The following is a 10,465-nucleotide window of genomic DNA, read 5'->3' as shown; positions in this document are numbered from 1 at the left end:
AGATATACTTACTAATCGTGTGATAATAACCTGCAAACAGCGTTATTGTCTGAAGCGTCGCGTCTGTGATCTCACCTGCTATCGAGGACGCGATGCGCAAAATATACCGAAACCGTGAACGAGTCCCTGTTTATCTGCATTAGTGCATTCTATCTGCACCTGTATTGCAACTACTATATATTTGGAATACATAATCCATAGAAAGAATACGGTTCGTCCATTGGTGATCCTTTGTGTTCGTGGGATAGGCGGGCGGGCAAGGGGGTCGAAGCGAGGGCGAGGGCGAGGGCGAGGGCGAGGGGGTATGAACCTTGTTACGGTTTCCTGCATTTTTTATGTAAACAACTTGCTGTATCGATTTCGTAAGCTAGTCTTACAGCCGCTGCAGGCATAATTTATGTCCGCGTTAACGTGGCCAATCAAGGCCACTATCTGTTAACAGTATGTTCAGAGTGTATAAATATATGCAATATGGAAGTTATTTAAACAGGTCGTCGAACTCGTCAACTGCCAAATTTATAATGAGCCTGAATAGGTGAAAGCAGCGATGTGTTATGTAAGTAATCAGGAACTTACTTTTCCAATTCCAAGAACTTAATGAAACTCCACTATATGTTATTGTGGTTTATGGATTTTCGCTCAAATCTGCTTACATTCTAGCCATAGAACTTAGCTTACTTTCTTGAACTCACGTGGTCTATTGCTTAACAACAATAACAGCAACTGCTTTCTAAATACAAACATACTTAAACGTGTCTAGCTTGGTACGTGAACAATTAGCTTTAGGATGTGCACCTTTCTCGCGGCATAGTGTACATGTTCATGACGCAAACTCATCCGCGAAAGCCTCAAGTTCATTTTATCGGCTATGAAACACAGAATTTGCACAATAGAAGGTTTCTACAATAAACTGAATAACCCAGTTAAAAGATATCATGCCAAAACAGTTGTTATGTCTTTTGCTACCTTGTACTGAATAGCTACAAGCTTCAAGGCATTTGACCAAGCCTGTGGGTAGAATATTCTTCGTGGCGATTTGCAAAGTCTTCCACATAGAATCGTCTAGATAAAGGTAGAAGACAAACGAAAAAGCCCAGTGAGAGTACGCTGAAAACGCACTTGGTCTGTTTGGCGACCCTTGGTCGAAAGATACGCTTCAAGATCGTAAGTTTTTCCTCTCCTGAAAAAGGTTTTCTAATGACGTCTAGCTTTATAGACGACACCAGACGCGAAGCTATTTTTAAGGTACACAGGATAATTTTGCTGCGACGGCAACAACTATCGAAACAGTAACCAGAAACATGACGGAGGGCATTTCCTTTAACTTCTACGGGATGTACATACTCATCATGAGCGTAGAAATTACATATATATATATATATATATATATATATAGAGAGAGAGAGAGAGAGAGAGAGAGAGAGAATTTGTGTCTGTATATCTAACAGCGTCGTAACGACTGTCTACATCTTCGCAAAAAATGATAATCTCTAAAATTCGTTGAATATACGATTATTTCTCACCTCAAAGCATTAAATATTTGGTTTTCTAAAAAATACTGAGGGTTTTTAAACCAAAATTTAAGTAATTACTTTTCGCATCTTACTGAATGAAATGTGTGCTATTTTGGGCGCTGACCTTCTACTGATCACTACTATACTATAAAATTTCAAGTGAGAATTGTGACAAATGGCTTTCCTCCATTGAAACCAAATTAATAACATCAAGGAAGTCCTGCAGAAACAGATAATCGCCTAGTTGGTCGAAGACCCGTATGATGCGGGACATGTGTTAGAATTTTTCATTCAAATTCTTTCAGTTTTTGCTAGATGGTCAGAGACGTATACGGTTATATAAAAATTTTAGTAACGAAAACAGACGCCCCTTCTGTTCATTTGTTCCAGTCGATTTCTTCAACGGCTTGTTCTAGTCTTGTTGGTTGCGGCCGGTAGAGGTCGCAGTTAATCGTTTTGCCAGGTGGCAGCAGCTCACGATGCCCGTTGAATCTTCTTCGACATCTGCCCAGGCTTTGTCACGGGCTGTAGAAGTTCCGCTCGCTCTGACTACGGTATTTTCGCACATTATTATCATATGTGATTCATTTTTCGTCACTCGCGATAAATCGACCGCTTAAAAATGGCTCGGTTCCGTTTGATTACCGATATGTCGTACCGCAGATGCAAACACGATCGAATAAACTCTTTTACGTCAAATTCATGTGGCACCAAAATATCGAGCTTCTTTTTGTAACCAGCTCTTCCCGAACGCATGAAAGCTATCCGCTGGTAAATGCTTGGGTCCTTAGTGGTGTCATGGCCGCTCACATGTCTGTCCTACTCAACTCTTGCGATAATTTCATTAAATTCTTTCGTATTTGGTCGACCATTTCCACAACCACAAAGCTACGTTTCGCATTGAAATTTCCAAAACGAAGCCATCTTTGGGCCCTTTGCTCCAGTATCACATCTTGGTAATAAACAGGACAGTCTTCTTTTATTTTCAGTAGAATTTTTCGTAATAGGACTGCATAGTGTAGCGAACCTTTGCAGAAATTTCGCCCACCTTCAACGCGCTCTACCGCAAGTGTGAATTCAAACATATCCGGACATTTTTGGCAGATCTACTAGGGGCAAATCTCAGCTCTTAAACGACAGCAAGGTCAGCCCGCGACTCGTTTTATCTCACGCGTTTGGCGTGTCTAGCTGAAAAAACCCGTGAAGTTTTTCAACAATCCAATGTATCAATTGTGCGTTCCCAGTAACCCCGTAAAGCACCGTCAGCTCTAGTGAATAAATCACTTTTGACATTTACATAAATGTCTCTAAATGTATAATTGGACATCAGTCCGGTACAGTTGTTCAAGCGGCTGGTCCTTAACACAAAACGAAGTGTACTCAGGCCCCATTTAGAGTCTAGATTACTAGATGTGTCCCTACGTTTAGTCTTGCCACATTGAAATTTTAAATCAGCGATCATTGGGCAGGTTCCATGCATATATATATATATATATATATATATATACATGCAGATTTAAAGTTCGCTATAAACCGGGGTGATGCCTGCGACGTTGGATAATTCTGGTAAAGGGTTTTTTTTTCTTTTTTACATTTGGAGCTATTTGAACGTGCCTAAATTGGCTTGCACTGACCATAGACGTCTTCCTCGCGTCTAAGCTTTGCGTGTTCTAACGAAATTCAAATACTATCGATAACTGCCAACGCGTAGTTAGCAACACCAGGCAGGAGTTTCGTCTTGGCCTCACCTTTTTGTAATTGTCGCCCGATATTATTGTCCTGGAGTTCAGGCCACCGTAGTAGAATTGGTGTGTGCAACAGACGAGTGTAATAGTTTCAATTTCAGTAAACAACTGCTTTTTCTGTGCCTATGGCCATAGCAATCGCAATAACTATTTAACTTATAATGGGCTGTTGCGGCAGTGGCTATGATGGGGCGAGCCGCGATTATAGACTCGGAGGCATATGTTATGACGAAGGCAAAATGGGGCACTGGACAAGCGAACTATAAAAGGTAGGCAGCCACGAAAAGTAGAATTGGCCGACGTTCGTCGACAGCTTTTACTGATTCGATTGCTATTCTCTAGCGACATATCGTTTCTGTCGCGGTCTAGGGGGCGTCCAATGGAGCATAACAGTGCGTGATGAACACTTTATACATTTTGCATTACCACTATGGCGTCCATGACCATCGTAATGGCCGAGTTCCGTCCGCCGGTGTGGGTGCAACGCAAAGCAGACTGGAAAATGGAGCTCATTACGTCCGATTATGGATGTATTATGATAAATGTAATAACGTCTATCTGAGCGAGCTGAAAAAGTTCATCTGTACGTGATGCTAACTCGTTTAGTTCCTGTGGAAGCGCCGTTTTCAGATAGCTATTTAAGCGAACACTATTTCAGGAAGGTAATTCGGTATTAAGAAAACACACTAATGTAGATCGTTGTACAATGTTTTTCTGGGATGAATATGTTTCGTAACAGGTTTCTTATCATACAGTTTAACTATATACCAAGATCTACTCGCGATAACCGTATTTCTATATATATATATATACATGGATATAATGTAACTGCTAATCGTCTTTGAAGGGGTTTTAGTAAGTGAATTTAGCGCCCAGCCCGCCGAACACTTTGAGCCTACAGGCTGGGCCTGATATAGAATTAGCAATTTCTTTAAAAACAAGTAAACACTATATAATAACTATATAAAAATAAATAAGAATTCTTCCAACCGGTTATACATATATCGTATGATTTTATCTATGCAACTAGTTGAGCTATTGAAACGTAAATATCACAGTAGCATTGCACCCAGCCCAACGCGATCTCGACGTAGCAGGTTCGGCTACGGGTTCCACCAACTCCATCCAGGTAACAATGGACCGCAGTTCTCGCTAGTGTACTGTTATCAGCTAGAATATCGGCCTATTTTTCTCGGTGAAGACAGTTACTTGCTGCTCCCATTGACTATGCTAGTCTACGGGTTGTTGGATAACGACGTCGCTACTGTGCTTCGCTGAACCTTGTCAAAAAAAGAAGATGAGTGTCCCTTCATGTGACCGGGCTCGAACCCGTACATCTGACATTTAATCACTCGAACAGCTGCGATGGCAACGGCTAGGGCATAACACGACCTCGCTAAGGACGGTGAAAGACATGGGCTTCAATATTAACAATGAGGGAAAGGTGAGATGGGCACAAGCACCCAAGCATCGTTTTAGCGGATGCTAGAGTAATGTCGGGGGCGAGATTTAACGGCTGGCCGAGGTTTTTGCAAAAACTTCTACTGTTATTCAGAGAAAGCGAGTTTAGTGTATATCACAGAGCGGTCCCTCAGTATTCTCGCAGCGCCACTCCATGTGCTGTTCGACTGTTTGCATATATTATATTTTGTTTCTCGGTTGGTCTGTATTTAATCTGGACCTGTCTATTATTTCCCCTTGTTCATATTCATGTTCCGATTGTGCGGACAAACGCGCGATGGCGGATTTTCGTTAGGCCATAAATGAACGTTCACGTAAATAGACATCCGCGTAGGATAATATTTGAGCAATTCACTGCGATTCGATGTAATTCTGTAGAGACTACTCGTAGCTTAGGTCGAGCTATAACTATATAGAAATAACGTGTTTAACTCGATATTAGTGCTCCTTGAGTTTTTGTTCTTTCTTTCCTTCCTTAGCGCTTTCTGCTTAGTCCTTTCACTGAAGTCGTCCCTTAAGGAACGCACGCTTACATCAAACGTAAGATTTCTTCGCCTCGAGCTGTACCAAATCAGTGTATTCTATTTTACGCGTCCTTCAGGGATCCGCCCCAACTTTGGTGGTTGTCGTGGAACGATCCGTGCTATACAATCCTACAGGTAGTAACACGAATATAGTTAAACCTAGGTCAATTCTCACGCCTATTGATATGGAAAACGGAGCTGCCATGGGATTCACCGACGGAAAGTTTATAGTTGTCCATCGTCATCTTTATCAAAGCCTTATAGAGTCTCGATATGCGCTTGAATATCACATTGCTACACTGAAGAAGCTTTTCTAGTTGTTACGACGGGAAAGGAATCGTTTTTGAGGCTGTAAACATTGTTTTGCTTACGGCGTATCGCTGCTGCTGCTGCTGCTGCTGCCACTTCTGTCGGCATTGTTCGTAACAAAGCACAACGCAAAATGAGCCACACAATCATCCATCCACGCTCAGGTACTTACCGCTGCATCCTACTAGAACGTTAGGCACGCCTGGCCTGACATAGAAATTTGCCAGCCTAAACAGAGAGCGAATACTATAAGGTTCGATACTGAAAAGCAATAGATTAAGGCAGACAGCTCGTTTTGACTATAATATGAGTCAAATTGCCGATTCTGTGGTTACCCTGCGTCCCTATGTTGATGCTGCAGCTGCATTGAACTTTGCCGCACGTTTCGCCCAGAGCGATTTAAGGGGAAACGGAGATAGATGTCGTAGTAAAAATGGAAATGGGCGATGAGCCGTGCGTTACTCTCGATTTGTAACGTGAATCGGTGTTGAATTATTTATTATATTATTAACATTCTCAAGGATTGCGCACTTTTCTACGCGTTTTCACCTGAAAGCTTCGGTAGTAGACGCTATTCCTGCGTACCGATTAGGTCCACGACTACCCTTCTGTCGCGTAACAGTTTGAGTGACGTGACCTGCCACAGGAGCCGTGCGCCATTGGGCAGATCCGCTGTTCAAAATGAGCGCCAAATTACACTCGAAAAACAAATAACTTGATAAGAAATTATAGAAATATTCAGATTCAGCAAAAATTAAACAGTCTGGATTATATAAAAGTGCCCTTCAAATGCATTTATTTTTTTTTATCTTCATTTCGTCCCTTTACCCCAATGTACCTTTACTGTTTCTTCGTTCTTCGCATACAGATTACTTTTCATCTACCTATTTCATCGTATCTGTCTCTTACCAGCTCGAACGTTTCAATTGTATAGAGATTTTTTCCTCTATCCTATATATCTGCAATTGCGTTATACCGAACATTCAGCGTAGTCGTTTCATTGCCGACGTATATTCTTTGTTTAATAAACGCTAGATGTACGTTACTACTAACATTAATCTCTTCTTCATTCATGTTTCATTCCTGCTAGTCTAGACGACTCATCGAAATGGACAGATTCCTGTCATTGGAAATAAACGCACGGATTCTGGTAGGATGGCTCATTATCTCCACACCACCGCCGCCGGCTACGATGGTAGTAGCATCGGCGATACACAAACGGCTTTAGTCCGGTAACAAAACTGAAACCTTTTTGCTGCGTAGTCCTTGAGGCGGTGAGAATTTATCATTAGCAACTTAGCGCAGTGAAGTGTTGTACATGTACATCTGCCTGTGCCGCACTTCGGTCCCAAAAAGAAGAAGAAGAAATAGAAGAAGAAAAAATAAAAAAAAAAAAAAACTATGTTATTCTTTTGGACGCTATCGTTCCCCTTGGTGATCAAACACACATTGAACGTTTGCGTGTACACACAATGACGACACTTTTAGCAGAATTTACCACTTTTTGACAGCGCGTGCTTGTGAAACACTAATTCGGAGATATCTATTGCTCAGTTACCGCAGACTAGCTGATCAGACGACATGATTATGTCATAGGCGAAATGCATAGTGACGGGGCTGTATCAGCGGAAGGGTGTACACAGACTTCATGTATAATCAGTCAATCTATACGTATAGGTTTAACTAACTTAACAGCCCGATGACATTTTGCAAAAAGTATCTCTCATAACATGTCTATCATTCTAGTAAGATATATTCTAGTGCACTATTGTTCGCCGACCAGTCTAACAAGATATAACGATTTATAGTTCCTCTGTGCACGTGTTACGGTGTAGTCCTAGCGCGTGTAGCCGTGGAGTCTTCATTCATCTACATCAGTATATTCATTGTGAGCCAGCTCACACGTAAACGCACCCGTTGACAGTATAATATTTATGACAAAGCAAAATAACGTTCGAACAAACATTAGTGCATCACACAGTGTATCCGACAGAAAATGCGGCACAGCACCGTCGGTAGATAAGGTAACCATTTATATAGGGGTCACGCAGCCAAACTCGCTGGATCGCGTTAGGTCACAATGACCCCAGAAGCTAGAACAACATCTAAATGTTCAAAAGAAACTCCTCTCTGAACGCTACGTTTTAGCTACTATTTTGTCAATGTATATATATATATATATATATATATATATATATATATTAGTGCATAGAGGCAATGTTTACAGTTGAAAAATGTCTGTGAATGCTAACGGTGTGCATTTATAAACGGTCGTATATTCATCTAGTAAATGCTTCGAGTTTTATATTGCTAGCAGTTATTCAACATTGCTTTAAAAAGTATGCATATATATATATATATATATGTTTGATTGGTTATTAAATTAGTGTGATGTTAATTGATCATTATATGGCTTAATTCAAGCCGTTCAGGGAGGGATATTGGACATAGTTGCTTCCTATGAAACTTTCAGACATGTCACCGGGCAGCGACTGACAATAAGGACCCATTCAGGCCGTTTCCATCTTCTAGGTGAGTTTAACAGGGTCAGTTGATCGTCTCTTTAGCCGTGACTTAAAGGCAGGCCGCTGTTTGCTGCGAATTATCTAGGTATTTCGAATATACAGGCTTGGGCTGGTAAAAGGGTATACTGCTCTATGACTATAAGTCAGAAGGTAGTGATAGTAAAACTTACCCTAGTATCAGGTGGGCAACGTTTTTCTTATAAACTGAATCTGACCAGTTTCTGCGAGGTGCTAAAAAAGGTTTAGCAGGCACCTATCGACTTAGGCCACATCTCGCTTAAATTTAGGCTAACTAGTAGTCATCTTATTAATATACTTACTGTTGCCTACTATACAACCCTTGTATCGAACGACTTCAAAGGGACTTGTCCTTCATATGCCCAATTCGCTATTTGTTTTTGCACATCTGAACAGATCTAGTCTAGAACGAATTTTTCCGCTAGGAAACCCTAAAGGCCTACGAAGGTATGGAGGCATCAGGTGGATGAGTCAGTTTTGCTAATGATTGCCTTTGTTATACTGCCAAGCGAAGAAAGTAGTTTAGGATGCGCCTTTGCCATCCACTCATATCATACTATCGAATGAAACATGTGGACCTCATATAAGACCAACAAAAAGAAAAAACTTCACGCCGTCTACTCTAGCTTTTTGTTCTCTAACTTTCTATTGGCGTGGCCCTTTGTTTTACAAAAACACAATGGTGACCAACGTACTTTGTCTCAACATCCGTCACATCTTCATTCTTCTTCGGCTGTTACTGTGGCTATTGTCGTACTGTAACGCTGTCGCTTAATCCGTAAAGACGTATCACCCGCAAACTTGCAGGCGACGCATTACTCAAAGCAGAATGGCTCGCGTCATAGGACGACAGATGAAGATAATGACGGGCCACCCGTATGTTATCATTTGAGCTTTTTCTTGTCTCGTCATTTATTTGATACATTCGAATGAACGCATTTTTGTGATGGTTCACTTTCTTCCTGGCTCACTTCCGTGACAATGAATTGATGAAGTTTGGTGTATATCGATGTTGGAAGATAGTCGACGATCGCACCTGTTGCTGACAATACATGCATCTCAGATGCGAAAAGGCAGCTAACGCTTTCACAGCTTCACTATTTGAAGACTTCATTCAGTGTATATAATAATAATAAGAAAGTTTCATTTTCGGATCCATGGCTTCGTTTCTATATCAGTCATTTGTATATCACGATAAGGTGAACTATGATGATTAATGACTTTGGTCTATTCAGTCGATAGAGGGATAAAATAAATAAATTATTTGAATTGAATCCATAATCACTGTGAATCAATAATTAAATCACTTAATTAAATCAATTAATTAACAAACTGACATTTAATCCGTTTGTGAATCGTCCGCCTTGATGGTATCTTATCATATTTTATCGTTGTCTCATTTATTCAACAACGTTGCGATGTGAAACTACCATTTAAACGAGACTTGCAGCGAATACGTACATATGTAGATATTCATTATCGCATGTAAACCGAAACATTCAACACAATGTAGCAAAGCTAAAGTAGCATCACTCGAGGTTACCCTTCGAAAAATGTACTTAGAGCGTAGTATCCATTTATTCTAAGCACCGCTCGACAAAAAGTCCGTTGCGTCCGGGAGACTTTGTGTAAGTCTCCCGGACGGAACGAACCTAGACAATATACTGTGTCTGCATAAGCGTCCAATTTACGAAAAAAAAAAACCAGAAGACAAGAATCTTCTTTAGGAGATTATGAGCGCCTCCGAAGTTCTCACAACGCCTATTTTTCTCTCGTAATTCTCGGTAATTTATCGTGGTAAGTCCGCAACAATTCATAAAACTCGCACAAATCACCCTCTGCAAGAAAGTTCGAGACGGGGGGCAAGCTCTGACAGAAAGGGGTAAAGCTACAAGTGATAAAACCGACTCGAGAAATTTCTGCTCCAGATGTTAGTGCGGTCACAGCAGCAGCGGCGGTTACAACTGTGGTATTGTAAATCGTTTCTGTTAAAGAGGTTTCGTTCAAAGAGGCTTTTAGAATAGACGTCTTGATGATGTGTTTCCATGCTTCTGCCAGGGTGCGTGAGAACCCCCGGAGGGACGCCGACAGCTTTGCGAAGCTTTTGGCAACGTGTTAGTCAGTAGATCAGTGCCATCACTACAGGTGTCTGTTTATTAGTATATATGCGTGTATGTGTGTGTATTTGTAAGAGGTAAAGGACAAAGGTGCCTTCAATGGACCTCGTTTGCGCTTTGTCACACCTGTTTTGAAAAATCCTCTATTGCTTGGTTTCTATCAGCCTGTCTGTGTGTATCTGTCACTCAGTTGAAGTCACATATTGTTGTCCGTTAGATCTCATATCGATTTAAGACACTGTGTCCCAAGAT

General features: G+C 41.1%; 1 protein-coding gene across 5 annotated transcripts in view; it reads right to left on the bottom strand.

The window, feature by feature from the left end:
• LOC111265317 (uncharacterized) overlaps positions 1–10,465 on the bottom strand; it is a 41,330-nt gene that overhangs the window by 7,824 nt on the left and 23,041 nt on the right. The window contains exon 1 of one of the 5 annotated variants that reach the window (XM_022841885.2): positions 76–237. The exons of the other annotated variants lie outside the window; for them this stretch is intronic. The gene's annotated coding sequence lies outside the window, so the exon portion shown is untranslated. Of the gene's footprint in view, positions 1–75; positions 238–10,465 lie in introns of those variants that run through there. 5 annotated transcript variants of the gene reach the window in all.

This window comes from Varroa jacobsoni, unplaced genomic scaffold, assembly GCF_002532875.2.
Source record: "Varroa jacobsoni isolate VJ856 unplaced genomic scaffold, vjacob_1.0 scaffold_954, whole genome shotgun sequence".
Taxonomy (NCBI): Eukaryota; Metazoa; Arthropoda; class Arachnida; order Mesostigmata; family Varroidae; genus Varroa; species Varroa jacobsoni.
This window is presented reverse-complemented; position numbering and strand designations above follow the sequence as displayed.